Source organism: Artemia franciscana, unplaced genomic scaffold (genome assembly GCF_032884065.1).
Source record: "Artemia franciscana unplaced genomic scaffold, ASM3288406v1 Scaffold_1313, whole genome shotgun sequence".
Lineage (NCBI taxonomy): Eukaryota > Metazoa > Arthropoda > Branchiopoda > Anostraca > Artemiidae > Artemia > Artemia franciscana.
In genome coordinates, this window is record NW_027062790.1 from 19,388 (window position 1) to 35,256 (window position 15,869).

At 33.9% G+C, this 15,869-nt stretch overlaps 1 long non-coding RNA gene across 1 annotated transcript; it reads left to right on the top strand.

The window, feature by feature from the left end:
- Nucleotides 1–5,567: 5,567 nt before the first annotated feature.
- On the top strand, nt 5,568–15,556 carry LOC136042457 (uncharacterized). The gene is made up of 3 exons (XR_010621314.1): nt 5,568–5,711; nt 7,596–7,795; nt 15,428–15,556. It is a non-coding gene; the product is annotated as an uncharacterized LOC136042457 (long non-coding RNA).
- Nucleotides 15,557–15,869: the final 313 nt, after the last annotated feature.

Sequence of the window (15,869 nt, forward strand, 5' to 3'; positions counted from 1 at the left end):
TATCAATAGCAACTTCACTCTGTTTTACTTTACTATTTTTTTTTTGCTATCCCCTCACTCGAGAAAAATTCCAGCGCGCGTCCCGAGGGATTTCCGAATTGATTCTTATGACAATATTTAGGTCATTTACCTCGTTTTAGTGCACCAAATATTCCTATCTATTAAAGTTTCCTTTATGTTAGATTGTCATTTATTAGTTTAGTTTCAACTTGAAGTGTTATTGAGTAATGGTCAGATTCACAGCAGTAAATTATTCGTTTTATAATTTGTCTCAGCTTTTTACCGCATTGTACAAAAGCCCCTAAATTTTAGCGAAAACAGTACAGTTGAACGTGTTGGCAACACTGGTCTCTTCTATTTTCAATAACGATGCTGAAAAAGCAACGAGTTAAACTTTTTCTTCTGTCAATCCATAGAACATGAAGAGTGATTCGGGTCTCTCTTCCATATCAAATTATTATTTCTATATGTAGTCGAAAATACATAATGAAGACTAGCCTTTAGCTTACCTGTCAAGTTTTTGGGACACTGACATCTATAATCATTTTGTAAATTGAAGCAAAAACCGCCATATAAGCAGGGAGAAGATGCGCATGGATCGCTATCAATTTCACATTTAGCGCCAAAAAATCGTTCATGCCACTTGCACTGGTAGGTTACGCCACTGACTTCGATGCAACTGCCTCCATCCAAGCATGGTTGAGAGCCACATAGACCTGGCCAAATTAATGAATGACGACAGATAAATTCGACATTCGTGAAGCGTCGAAGTGTGGCAACTATGGCAGGAGCAGGTACACCGATTGGGACACTTACAGCAACGATATATTTTCCGCTGATGTGATAGGGTAGCAAAGTGCGGTCAACACGAATGTCATCCAGACACCTAGAATAAATGAATTGGAATAGAATTTGAGCACTAAGGGTTGGAGCATAGGAATATAAGATTCTAACAACTGGAGCTAATACTTTTCTTAACAATCAAAGCAAATTCCTTTGGAATCACAGAAATATTGCAAGAAAGAAAAGAAACCCCACAGTCGAAATAGAAATTCAGAATAATTTGCCTTAATCATGAATATTTTTCTTAATTCATTCAAATACTCATCTCAAGTATGACGAACATCCATGATTGGATAATTCTGACAAAAATTTCTACTTTTCATGTCTTTCTTTCCTTGGGGTTAGAATGCTTATGAAACTTCACAGAACTGTCGGAGTATACACCAACACATTACCTGAAATAGCCCCTTGATCGACATGGAGTCTGTCGATATTGTAATTAAGATTTTAAGACATTTTTAAAACTTTAAGAGATTAGAAAATACCTACAGATTAAATACATACAGTGGTGTAAATTGGAGGGGGAGGGTGGGGTACTGCCGCCTCATATTTAGAAAATTCCTTTTTTTGCTTTCATTGAAAAACACCCTTTTCCACTTTCACTGAAAAAATGACCCCTTCCCTTTCTACATCTGAAAAATACATTTGTTTTTTGCTCCTCTCGAATTTCGGTGAATTGATGCCACTGCATTCGCAACTTTCAGATATGCTTGTCCATAGTAACCTAAATTCTTTTTAAAAACAGAATTTCAAAAACAATACACACATCGAGGAAACTAGTTTGTGAGCTGGTTCCAAATATGTAAAAACTAATCAAGTCTAAAGTTACCTACCCAAAGTTGACAATATATGAAAATTTGAATAGTTTCAGAAAAAGAGGAAATACACTTCTAAAATGGGTCCAATCATGACAAACATTTTACCACTAGTAATTAAATAAAAACAAGCTGCCGCATCCAATCTACTTTCTAAAAAAAACTATTTCAAGATGAAAAAAAGAAGATATACATGGCACATAGTTGAAACCGTCCAGTAAATTTAAATTCAGCATGTCTGATGACCATAGACAGAGGTTTGAGCTCCCTCTGTAAAAGAGAATTTCATATTTTACTTAGGAAGGATACTTGAAGAGGAAGGACGAATGCACGACTACTTATGCATGTTGTACATGATTATTACTGCATACTATACATTTGAAAATCAAGCTTTACGGGAAATCAAGCAATTTTCCTAGGGGCCAGGGGAGGGGGGCTGAAGGTTAAAATTATAAGGCTAACTTTTTCTATTTTATGGAAGCTTCTTGGGTAAAACTTGGGGAGAAAAAATCCTTTGTATGAGATTCTGACAAAATCCTTTCGTCAGATTCTTGTTAGCTAGTGTATTTTCTTTCCATCCTTTAATTAATAAAATTCAATTTTAAAAAACTTATCTTGACTATGGACTGACGTTGAAATCCGACAGTTTCTATTTTTTCTTTTTTATTGTTTTATTCATTTATTTTTGTCGGTTTGTATTTTTTTTTATCTACGGTATGACCCTTACTGTTACCAAACTTTTTGCTGGTTTCCTCACAAAAAAAGGTGACAATTAACAGAAAATATTGCAATTTTTGCAATAGTGAAGGGTTAGATTGGTATAGAGTTAGAATAGTATCCTTAGACACTCTTTTTGACTTTTGATTCAAGTGTTTTTATGCGAGGTTTAAAAAAAAAAAGAAAAAGTTTGGCTGCCTTGAGGTATAGCGCTACATTTATTTGCTAAAATATGTTACTAAGTTGCAAATGTAAGGCACCATACCTTGCAACAGAAATTTGGGTAAAATATAAAGTTGGCTGAAACTAAATTTAAAAAAAAAAAATAGCATTCTCAAACTATGGTTACTGTTTGAAATAGTTGCTATTTTTCTTGCATTGTCAATTTAAAAGTGTTTTTGGGGAAAAAGTACTAAAAATAGAATAAATATGCGTCACGCGTACACTGAGCGTCATTTTTTCTATCTATTTCAGCTTCCGAATGACCTTCTTTAGTAATCATTTCAGTGTAGATTAATCTAGTTTATGTATCGCGTGTTTATTTCTAATTCTCATTATTTTATTAAGGGATCATGCCTCACCTGTTCAGTTTAGCCAACAATCACTTGTTATGATCGGAACTTTCTACTGTGTAAAGTTCTTTATTTCCTCTTTCCTTTCTTAAAGTACCAAGGACAGCGGAAACAAAATCTGATGGCTTGATGAAAAAATGTCAAGAAACGCCAAACGCTAGATGGGGGTAGTGATTTTGTCGACACTAGAGCCAATTTTCAGTGTAGTAGGTTACACATACTCTTTGCCCATACCCGTTAACCCTGGTACTATTTTACCTACTCCCTGATAATGTCTGTAGCATTCATTCGTTTGATACCTTAAAAACCCAACTAAAAATATTTTTGGTTGATAAACATAATGGGGAATAAATTTGAGAAAAAAATTATTTTTGAATTGGTTTAAAATTAATATTGTTATATGTTTAACAATATGATGAATAATGAGGGTAGGGCGACATCTCTAGATGCTAGGCTTTAGCACGTTTATTTATTTAATTTAAATTATTGTGTTTTTGTGATGGTGGGAGAGGGTGTGGACTTGGATTTAAATTTCAGGGATGAAGTGGTAAGTGAAAATAACACAAAATTATTTAATTGGATTTCTTGCTTTTTTTTTAAGAAGAGACTCTTTATTTGGTATTTATGTTTGTTTTAACCCCCTATGTAACGGGCCATGGAGCCTTGTAGGGGTAGAAAAATATTGTTGTCCATTTATTTTGATGTTAATAAACTGAATTGAACTGCTGTGTCCTAGTGTATTTTAGTAATAGCTTAGGGTAGTGTGCTAAAATTATTTGGGGAATTCTTTGCTGGGCATTGAAACTTGCTACTGTGGCAAGTTCCTTTTTTCCTCTTTCATTTTATCAAGTACCAAAGACAGGGGAAGCAAAATCTGATGGCTTTGATTTAGTGGAAACTTACGTCACCATATATATCTCAATCAGTGAATCAGATCATTTTGTTCTGGAAACAAACGCTGTCATTGGCTATTGATAAATTACGGTTTGTGTCGTAAATACTTATTATCAGTCAAAATAATGTATAAGTAAAAAAAGAAAAATGCTAAATACATAGTTTATCAAAGGTTTACATTTTACATGGAACAAACATTTTTTCATAACGCATCGCGTTTATTTCTTTCAGCATCGGGACTGGCCCCGTGACAACCCTTGGAGATTGTTTGGGGATAAAATTTGAGGGAAGGATTTCACGGTGTTTACAGGTACTCAAGCAATTTTTCAAAAAAGACTAAAAAAGCGGCTTTAGCCTTTTTTACTCCAGCGAAACTAAATGAATTTTAACTAATAATTCAGAATTTGGGCCGCGGGAAATAGTAACAAGAGCACCCTTCAGATTTTCTTCCATACGGCCTGATTGTTTCAAAGTTAAGCCAAAATGCCATACCGGGGCAGCATTTTGTAAAAATGGCCTAATATAGGTACAGTAGATTCTTAAAAGATGGAATGATGGAACACACTAAGTTCTGTGAAAATTTTAACATTTGTAAGCTAGCATTGCCTATCTTCACCAACTCTGCAGTGAGCACCTGCCACTTGAAATAAGAACTGAAAGTTATTCCTAGTAGTTGGTTTGTTTAGTATTAGTTGTCCAGTGACAGGGGCGGGGGATCGAAATTAGTATTAAAATTCTTAAAAGATAAAATTTTACAATTATGTCTATTCAAAGTCATTAGTGAATGCGCTGACTCCTGTTTTACTTTTTCAGCGGTTGCTGCGGCTCTGATGGGGCAACTTTTAGCGCATATTTCCTCTAACCTTAAGTCATCGACGTCCTTCCATCTGCTTTCTGTATCAGTGCCAGTATTGTTGGTCGTGACTAGAAAAAATTGAGTTTAAAACAGTCCCTTGTGGAACTCCTCAAAAACTAGCAATTGATCTGAGAAAACTTTCTTATGCTCTATTATTTGAAATCAGTTTGAATAAACTTAGAATAGCAGATATCTAATTAGGATTTAAAGGAAACTCTACAAGAAGTTTTTTTTAGTTAATATATGCTGTATTAGACCAAAGCCTTTCTTAAAATATATTGTTATCTGGCTAAATTGATCTGATTGATTGATTAAATTATGAAAAATCAGGAAATCTATTTAATGAAAAAGAACTTCATTTACAGTTGTAGTTTTACTAGTAGCGGGTGCCAAAAAAAAAAAAGAAAAGAAAAAGAATATGGATGAAAATGTTCTAAAAGCATATGGCATCAAATAGCTTTAGAAGATGGGGCTATAATTTTGAAGATAATTTTTTTCTTTTTTGTGAATCCACTGAAAGTTAATATTCAAATTGTTACAAGTGGAAAGTGTTGTCAAATTCAGCGAATAAGTTTTGTCAAATTAATTGTATTCAAGTTGGCAGCACTAACAAAAATATTATGCTGCCATAAAAAATTCATTTTTGTCAAACAGCCAAAGGAAAAATCTTAGAAAATCGTAGTTTTCAGGTGTGAATAGACCTAAGATGGCTCCAGGTGTAAACTATGCTATATTGGATAATAATGTGTTGTTTAAAAGTTTTATGGAACAGTAAAATATTGATTAATGAATGTAAAGTTTATTTTCATTAAATTTTTCACTGAGCTATACGTGAAGTTTACATTAGTTTTAAACGTGAAGTTCAATTTTAGGATTTTTTCCTCGCAGTGAAATCTATACTACGACAAAAACCAGAGGACGTCAATGTTGACTATCAGCCATTCACTGTGGAAGATAAGACCCTGATAGCTACATTTAGAAGGAAGAAAGAAGCAGTGCATACTGCTTTGTGTGGTAAGAACTTTTTACTTCAATAGCCAGGAAAATGAGTCATTAATTTTTTTTGTCATCTATTTGTTTTTTCTTTTTTGACTTTTTGACAAAGTTTTCACTCATCATATTTCTTATATCTTTTCATTAATTTTAGTGTGATCTATTTACTTTTTATTTTTGACTTTTACTAGTGCTTGTTTGACGTAAAATTCAAATTCGACAACCATGCTGTGATAGAAAATTTTAAAATAAAATTCTATTTTATTCTATTTATTTACGTATAACCAAACTTTGATGTTTTTTTTCCGTTTCTTCAACAATAAGACATTTCTTTACCAGAAATAGGCGTAAAAAAAGAAATTAAAAATAGATATTATAAATTTCTTAAGTACTCCCTGTTTTCTGGTTCTTTTATACATCCACGTAGAAATTAAATCATTATTTATTTTTATTGCATAAAAACAATACGTCCACTATGGGAATGTACTATAATGTTTATATTATTGGCCTTTATAATAAGACCTATTAAGGTTGCTGCTCTTAAAACCTAAACACAGACAAACAAATGCTTGTTGCAGAAACGGGCTGCGCGCTGTTCTTCGTCGGACTACCATGTAATCATTTTTTTTTTAAATTGGTTAATGCTTGCAAATACATGAAATGTATTCAATTATCATGAGTGCATGAAATGAAAATACATGGAGCACTAAATAAATTGTGAGATCTGCCGTCATTGCTTTTATTATAAGTTCTTATAGTAGCGTTCACAAAAATATTAAGACTGTCATGCATGGCCATCTGGATGTCTAGTCGCAAACAATGCTTTTTACTACATTAATTTAGATTATCAGAATGTTTCTTTAAAAAATAATGTATATAATCTAGCTGCCGAAATTTTTTGTAATCTTTCGCGGAATAATAAAAAAAAAAATGTAAACATTAGGTAATTTATGTGTCAAAAATAATTTAGCTTATAGGAAAGATTAGGATTGTCACAAAAATGTGTACTTACGGGGATTCGATACTTTAAAGGATTGCCCTACCTCGTTCATTATGAACTATTTTGGTTTGTTTGCCCAACCAATATATAATTTGTATAGCTTCTTCTGTTTTGTGCCGAAGAAAAAAAAATATCCCATTTCAATGAAACTTATATTACTAGAAAGTATGAATATTTTGATATAACGGATCAGTTTCTTTTTCAAGTTTAAGAAAGGGCAGTCCCTAACATTTTCTAGCATACCTGCTAGGAAAACGCTATGAATCGGCGTAAAATAAATACTATTTGAGGAATTTTGGCCGCATTAAGATTTCCCTGTGATGACACCGCCTTTGATTGAAGATATTGCCGACAAAGGTGACCTAAAATCATTAGGATTTCCATGTGATGACACCACCTTTGATTGAAGATCTTGCCGAAAAAAGGTGACCTAAAATGAAATTGCCTTTTTAGAGCTCAAATTCTAGGTACACTAACTCATTAGCAATGAGAGAGCTTTTAATGTGTAAGAGGTACATATGATGCCATTTCTCTACCGCAATCCCAAGTGCAAAAAACCGAACGGTAAACTCAGCTGAAATCACAAACTGAAATGGGTAGAAACAATATATTTTTGCCCTAGGCAAGAGTTTTACGAAGCTTTCCAAAGCAAAGACATATTAATCAATCCAACCTAAGGTCTACACTTTCTGTAAAAACCGCAAAGGTTAGACCCTTACCACTTTCTACGAACAAGCTGAAATTTAGGAACAGCTAGCTAGAAACAAAAAAACGACAAAACCAAAGTGTTGCTCTCGCAACACAATTAGTAACTCCAGTTCCATTTGGAACTTATTTCCAAATTACTTATGTATATGTATATGTATAACTGTATTTTGTTTATTTTTTTTTACCCTGTCTTTCAGATAATATCAACACCCGAAGTGCAATTGACACAATGCAGGAATTAGTCAGCGACGTTTATATTTATTTAGAAAAACAGAAAGTGCCTAATAGAGAAGTTTTAAAAAACATCACCGTTTTCATCACACACATGTTTCAAGTGCTTGCAGTTATACCCAAAGATGAATTTATAGGATTTCCAACCGAAACCTCCTCAGCAACAGTAAGTATTTTGTAGCCTATTAATTGCCTATTATGCAGCCTATTATTATGCTATATTGATGTTAACCTATTATTTGCCTAATAGTATATTGTAGCCTATTTAGCCTTTTAATACATATTTTTGGCACTTCCCAGAAGAAAAACATAATTCAATTTTCAATTTCATAATGATTCTACAAAAAAAAAAAAAAAAAAAAATGCAAACACATCTACTAGACTTGAATAACGTCAAATTTTTGCTTATCGATGGATTATCCCAAAGTTCTTGGGAGATGTGGAGGTCAGCGCTAAAAAAAAAGCACCTTACCGCACCAAAGTAGCCCCTCCGGTATTCTTCCACTGATTATTTTACGAAAACCAATATTACTTACAAAAATTATATAACTCAGTAACTCATTAACAGGGTAGGAGTATTCTACGTGTATTACAGTTCCTTGCAATGATTTTTTTTTCGTTGAAAAAATAGTTGGAATAGAGAAGGTTTCTGATCGCTCTGTGGAGATTGCTTCTGCTCAAAGGCCCCTCCACATGAAAGAATGGTTTGAGATAGCTGTATCTGTCTTGGCTTTTTCTACAAGTAGCCATGACTTGATGCCCACAACTACTTGATTTTGTGAACATAGTCATGGGTAATTTTAGAAAAAGTCAAGCCCTTTTTAGGATTGTATATAAAGGATGTCTGTTCATTTTTTCATAAATAAGTCTATCTATCATCCGTCCATACTTCATTCCTAGGGCAGAACTAAGATAGATAGTCGTGAAACCAAGGGATGAAAGATTTGATTGATTTTGAGTTGACGCGTGACGGACAATGTCCACTGGACTTGTATGCAAAATCTGAGACTGTATTTGCATGGACTCACAGGCGAACCAGTGAAACCAAAACCTAGATAGGCTTGGCCGCTTGTAGTCTAATCTGTCACAACTGTATTACTCCAGTATTTTTTGTTAAATCTTTTTTAAAGGGAAACCTTCGATTGATGAAAGTACTTTACTTCCAAAAATTTTTGCTCCGTTAACAACAGAGGAGACTGGGGAAAATGGTTGAAACTCTTTCTAAAAAAGGTTTCTGGTGGCTCTGATGGTATGACCATTTCTCAAAGTCTGCTCCACATGGCAGTTAGTGATTTGAGGGAGTTATCTTGTTCACGATTTAAAAAAAAACGAAGAGATGCAAAAACTATTGTAGATCACTTAAAAGGGCTAGAAATACAGTTCTGGACATTTTTATATTAAATGTTGATTAACAAAAAAAGTTTGGATTCAAAAGCCGTTTTGGATTGACTTAATTAAGACTGATCATCAGCCGCTTAAAGCTCAAGAGGAATTTGCTGAGCTTTCTGCCATTCAACACCACATATTTATGTGAAGCTACTTTCTCAGCTTTAGCATACATTAAATTCCAATACCGTTCAGCGATAAAAAATGTTGTCTTACGTTCAGCAGTTTCAAACATTACACCAAGATTTGATTTGTTATGCAATAAAAAACATGCACATCCATCTCATTAAATTTTTAACGTAAACTTTAATTTAATATTTACCACGCAACTACTTGGATATGTTCGAGAGAATTAAGACGGTCAGAATCCACTTTTGTTTTTGAAACTATAATAAAAACATTTCTATAACATTTTGTGCAAATTTCAATTTTAGATTTTTATATGTTTCAAAACGAATTCTAAATTTATATATTTTCATATGCATATGTATATTGTTACCTAATAAATATATTATCAAAAAATATTAATTTATTTTTCTTTTATATTTGTTGGGGTCGTTAAGAAACTCGCAATCATAAATGGGGTCGGGAATTACAAAAGTTTAAGAAGCCCTGGTCTAATGCATTTCTACAGGGATTACTGCAATGGAAATATTAGATCCAAAGGTATTAATTTTTTTATTATGTTTATTATTGTTGCTCACTGTATAGTGTATATACTTGAAATAACTGCAGTTATATTTTATTTTTATTTTTATCTCTACTGGCAAGCAATAAAATTAAATATGGAAATTATTTAATAAGAGCAACATAATATAAGCGCCTTTTTTCCGTAGGGGATGTTATCTCCACTCCCCCTCCGCTTTGGTTAAGCCTTGTCGGGTCATAGTACCGGCCTTTTTTTCTGTTTAATTTTTAGTGTTAATCGAAGTGTATTTAGCTAGTATGGTTTTTAGGTTACCAGAATTCAAAGAATAAAATGCCTTAATGACTCAACAAAGCAAACATTTTTTTGCAATTTCTTTGATCTAGAGATCTCTGAAGTTCTTGAAATATGGATAAACGCATGAAACTATAAAAGTTTGCCTCAAAAAGCCTTAACAAGTCAATAGTTATCCAGAAAAAGTAATTAAAAAAAGATAAAGCAAACGTATTGTCGCAATTTCGTTAGTATAGAGACCTCTGAACTTGTGGAAAACTGAAAAAAACAACAACAAAAAACAGGAAAATTATATTATTGATTCGCCTTAGAAAACTTCAGCTAGTCGATAGTGTTTTAGAAAAAGTTACTTTGATTGCAGATTGTTTTAATGATATAGGTCGTGGGATCCAATTTCAACGATGGTAGTTGTCCACAAACGGTATTATTAGAATGTAAAAAACCCGGCTCGACTCTCAAAAAGGTCTAGTACAATGTTTCTAATACTGGAATTTACTCTAAAGTTTTTGTTTGTCTATAGTCGATTCTTTTCCAGGAATTTTTTGTTACTCATTTTCACTAACTAGAAAATATAATAGTGGTGTAATGAAGGGTTAAGTGCATAGTCCAGTGACAGGATACTCGCCTATAATATAGGTTGTTCCACAGGCGACATTTTTTTTATAGTAAATTCCATTTTTTGCTTTGATCGATTTTCTATCGAGATCAGCATGGTTTTTCTGTAATGATAATTATATTATCCCTTCTTAATTGTTTTTTTTCATTGTTTCCTTCTGATACTCTTTACACATTATTTTTCGACAGGTCATGTAGACCTGAGCTGGGGGAAATCGAATTATATTGAAAATTGCTGATTTATTAGTTCGTATCTATTTTTTATTTACTGATTATGGCCTACTTACATTGTGTTGAGTTAGCTAAATAATGTCGCTCATAAAGTTGATGAAGTTTTCTATATGCAGCCAATTACGGATATTCTACTGTCTTGAAGAAACTTTCTAAAATTTGAAAGGGGAGTTTGACTGGTTAGTCGTAACTTCCAATCTGATTTGGCTCGTTAGAGAAAAATCAGGAGTAGAGATTTTTTGCACATTTTTTTGTCAAAATTCCGTAATTTCCATCTCTTTGTGGGTACTTGGAACAATATATCTATTAACATTTGCAAAATTTTACTGCCAGCCCATGAGGATGTCTTTAGTCCATTTTTCACTGGAATCCACTCAATTTAGACTATTGGATTTTAGGTAAATTTATAATAAAGATTGAATCGCCTGAAATTCTCATTAAAGAAAGAGATGTTAAAAGGGCAGAAGAAGAAAAGAAACGACAAGAGAAGGAGAGAAAGAAGGCTGAAGCTGCTGCGAAGGAAACGGAGAAAGCTGCTCTTCAAGCTATCCCTCCCGGTGACCTTTTTAGAAAAGAGACAGATAAATATTCGCAGTTTGACGACCATGTAGTTCTTTAAAATATGCATGATAGGAATTCCTTAGTTAAGCTTTATAAGACTAGACGTTTTTCTCAACCCCTCCCCCGCAATATGGGGTGTATTAACTTAGGTGAGTCTTTGGTCTAACCTAACCATATAAACTCAAAGTTATAATAAAATGAAAGAATGCTTAAGATTTTAGACCTTCTCCTTGTCCCTGTATTCAAATATTGTCTTGAAGTAACGTATGGGAAATTTTACTGAAAGGTGGAGAATTGATATAGAAAAAGGAGCATTTCCCCAGGGTTCCATAAGTATCGCCATCTTTGCTACCAATAATTTTTTGTATGGTTCCGGTTAAGTTTGCAATTTCTGTTTCTGTGTTTTGGACTGAGGAAAACTATCAAATGACCCTCGTAGACTCTAATATTCACTTTATATTATATTTAATATTAATATTTATTTTGTCAACATTTAATTATATTATATTAATTATATATAATTATATTATTTAATCATGTTAATATCTAATATTCACTAATATTCTAACCTTTTTATATGCTTTATTTCTTTACTTAAAAACTTAAAAACTCTACTTAAAACTTAGAGCTCTACTTTTACGTCAAGTAGCTAATTAGCGTAAGTTAATTTATTGATTTTTTACAGTTAAGCTTTAAAACTTTAAATCCTGCTTAAAAGTCTTTTAAAATTTCACTTGTAAACTTAAAAAAAATTGTTCCTTTTTTTTATTTAAACTCTTAAATTTCCCAAACAGAAGGGTTTGTTATAACGCTGAGCAATAATCGTTGATGATCTGACCAAGTTATGTTGATCTGGCCAGTTATTTTTTAACAAAAATTTGTTCACGATTTGCGCCATTTTGATATTAGTTTTAGTTCTCCGTGTATATGACCTTATTTTTTTCGAATAGCAATCTGTTTTGTGCCATTTTGAAAATTGCGAGGGGCTAATTACTTCATTGTGCGACATATCGTATAAATAATGCGAAACCAAGATATGTTCTGATTCGATGTAAAAGCACGTTAGTTTCTGACTCACTGCGACAATGAACCCGCTGCAATAATTTTCAAATTGAATTCTTGGCTGATCTTATATTTTCCTCTTCCTGCTTACTTTATTGCAGGAACAAAAACCTGATCCACTTTGCTTGAAGCGAAAAGGTATATAGATTTTTATAATTTGCTGAAAAGAAGTACTCAAATTTGAAACTGGAAATTTGAGTACTGGAAAGTACTCAAATTTGCTGAAAACTTAAGAGACAAGCACCTTAAGACAAGGGGGCAGACTTTCAGAGGCATAAGCTGCTTCCTACCCCCCATCAACCCTACCAACCTTCCTTTTGAAACTGCCTGGAATTGATTGAAGTTTGGTAGGCAGGAAAACAGGGCCAAAGAAATCTAAGACCAATAGTAATTATTTACGGTCTATGTGCTTGTTGGCTTCAAAGTTTTAAGATTTCGAGCTTTGTCCTGTATTGTGGAGAAGGACTTGCAAACGAGAGGAGGGTGTTAGATGCAGAGTGCCTGCTATTTTTGATTATTTTAATTTAAGAATGAGGCAAATTATTATGAGCATGATTTGAAATAGACAGCTGCTGAATTCATCAGCAGGAGCAAAGGGTTGCATATATGTACTAGTTATTTTACATTTATTCATTTCTGATACATACAAGGGTAGAATTCAATCTCATAGCCACAAAGAAAAGTGACGGATGACAGGATACATTGAACTTATATAATTAGCACTTTGGGGGGGGGGTAAAGTAATAGGACATCATAAAGTTTGAAAACAATTCTTACTTCATAACATGCAGCATAATTTTTGTCTGCAAGAAAACACAGTTTAGTTGCAGACCCGCTATACTTCACCCCCCCCCCTAATGTGCAAATATATTGCCCAAATTCAGATCAGGAACCTGAGTGTGTTTGCTGTAATACGTAAGTACCTCTAACTGTTCACCTAGGAAATTTAAACAAGCAGGCTTAGAGCCCTGAACCCTCCCCTCCCTTCTTCATGAAATCCTTAATCAAATACATAAAATCGGTACTTATGTGTTATTGCGACCACACTCAAGACCTGAAGTTAGGTTAATAGTAATGAAACATAAAAATAGGGGTATTTTAAGCGGGAGGAACTTTCCAATTAGGAATGTTGTCCAATGGGTTTTGTCTCCTAAGGAGGACCCCCATGGAGGGAGGGGGGCTAGAAGGGGTGCATCATTTTTCTGCATTTTGAAAATGACAAGAAATTAATTAAAAACTAGTGTTTTTTTTAAATAAAAATAAGGAGCAACATTAAAAATTAAAACGAACGTAAGTTAGTCCTTACATACATGAGTGCTCATAAGCTGAGTTTTAGGAGGAAGGGGCTATGAAAAACATCCTTGAATATCCGCATAAATTTTATTATTCTCATTAGAAAGCACCTTATTGTACAAACACACGATTTTCCCTTTAAAAACGTAAAATGTAAATGGCATGTTTGCCCTCCTGCTTCCCCCTCCTTATGGAGGGGGAAGCTCCATTATTCCCCCAACTTTTCTTGGAAAAGTTGGGTATTTCCGTAATAGCCAGTACACTCTTACAAGTGAAGTTAGGTTAATCCTAATGAAATATGCAAAAATTTGTTGAAAATATAATATTTTAATAACAGAATTATGGAAACTACAACATAAAATTATGTAAAGTGGGGGCCTTACAGAATACATTATATTAAATACCTGGCCTAACCCAACCATTATAAAACTGAGAATTGATCACCCAATATAACCATTTTTTCGTCAGTAAAGAATCGTCTTCCCACAGTCGATAGGTTGATCGACTACGAAATAAAAACTAAAATATGTCCAAAGAAACACACCCCACGTGGCACAAAGATTGTCATACGTGGCATGGTATGACGGAAGGGTGCCATGTGTGGTCGAAAAAGCGACACTTCAGGGTGTACAGTAGGTGACAGAGAGTGAGTGACCCTTTAATAATCGGCATTGATCTGCCGAACCTCCTTTCAAAAAAAACGTTGCAGACGGGTTTTGGCACTCATCTCAGAAGGTTTAAAGCGTACGACACGATCTTTAGGCGCGGCAGTTGTGATTCATTGTTTTTCTAGTCAATTCCTATCTTCATGGAGTCCTCTCATCGTGCCAAATGAAACAACCAAAAAAGGAAGGTATTCTAGAAGGTAGTTGGCCAGAGACTAGAAAAGCAACGCATTGTATGTGAAATATTGTGATTATAAGTTTTAAATGAAAAGGGGTTCCGGGACTTAGTCGGAGAGGATTTGAAATATATCCGTATGGACAAGAAACAGTTTTTTGTTTGTCCTGTGGTGGCGCAGCGGGTTTGATATCAACGTCGTAATGATGCTTCCCAAAGTTCGAAATCAGGTGTAGCACCACGCTGTTGGGCCGAAGCTAGGACTTTAGTGGTCAAGAACTGTGGGTAATCCAATGCATACATACAGCTGTTTTTTCATCATGGTCTTATTTAGCCAAAAATTTCAGAAAAAGGAAGTTTATGCTGCCATTCTTCCGTAAATTGAATTCTTGTACTCTAACAAAGTGTTTTTTTTTAATTACTGAAAATTCCCTTTTTGGGTGAACTATAACTGCCAATACAGTTAAAGATTTTTTTTGTTAAGGTAGGTGGTGCGGAGACTGGTTGTACTCGGGTGGGGATTGGTGAGTAAAATCTAGTGAATATAATTCATATTTACTTATATTTTCCCATATAAGAGGCCATTGAGACCTTTGGGATATTTTTGTTTATAAATGGAAGTACATTGGTATTAAAAGACACTTTGAACTTGAACTTCAATACGGCACTAAATTTCTAAATTGTAGCACTTGGTATCCTCGAGTGATACCACTCAAAAGTAAATAGCGGAATCCCGATCTCTTGTGACTTCTTTCATGTCATCTGTTAGGTTTCAGCCACCCAATTGTGAATTGTTAAGAAGTTTAACTAGGCAAGTGTCTGGCTTGAGATTTACTATAGCCATATATTAACAAAGAAAACTATTTTCAGGGACTTCTGACTCATGACGCTGAAGGGAAAGAGATCTCCAAAGGACTTAAGAAGAAACTATTAAAGAAATATGAAAGCCAAGCGAATGTTTATCAGGATTATTTGCATTCAAAGGCAAAGGGAAATACCTAAATGTTACCTTAAATTCGGTTAAATAAATTATTTCAAATTCTGGTTGTAACTCTGCTTATAGATATTGAGAATAAGAGATAACTGAGAAAGGTCTTTTTGAGTGTATGGACATTTAAACTAAAGGGACACAAGTAGCAAATGATATCACTTCGAGGCTGCTTCTCATCAAGGAGGCACACTCATGCCTCTTTAAAGAGGCGAACCACGACAATTTTAAGCGATCTTCGGTTCCAGTGGTCACAGAGGGATGGGAGGGATGCATTTCGTATCCCAAGCTCCAACTAAGAAACCTGCCAAATTTCATTCCCCT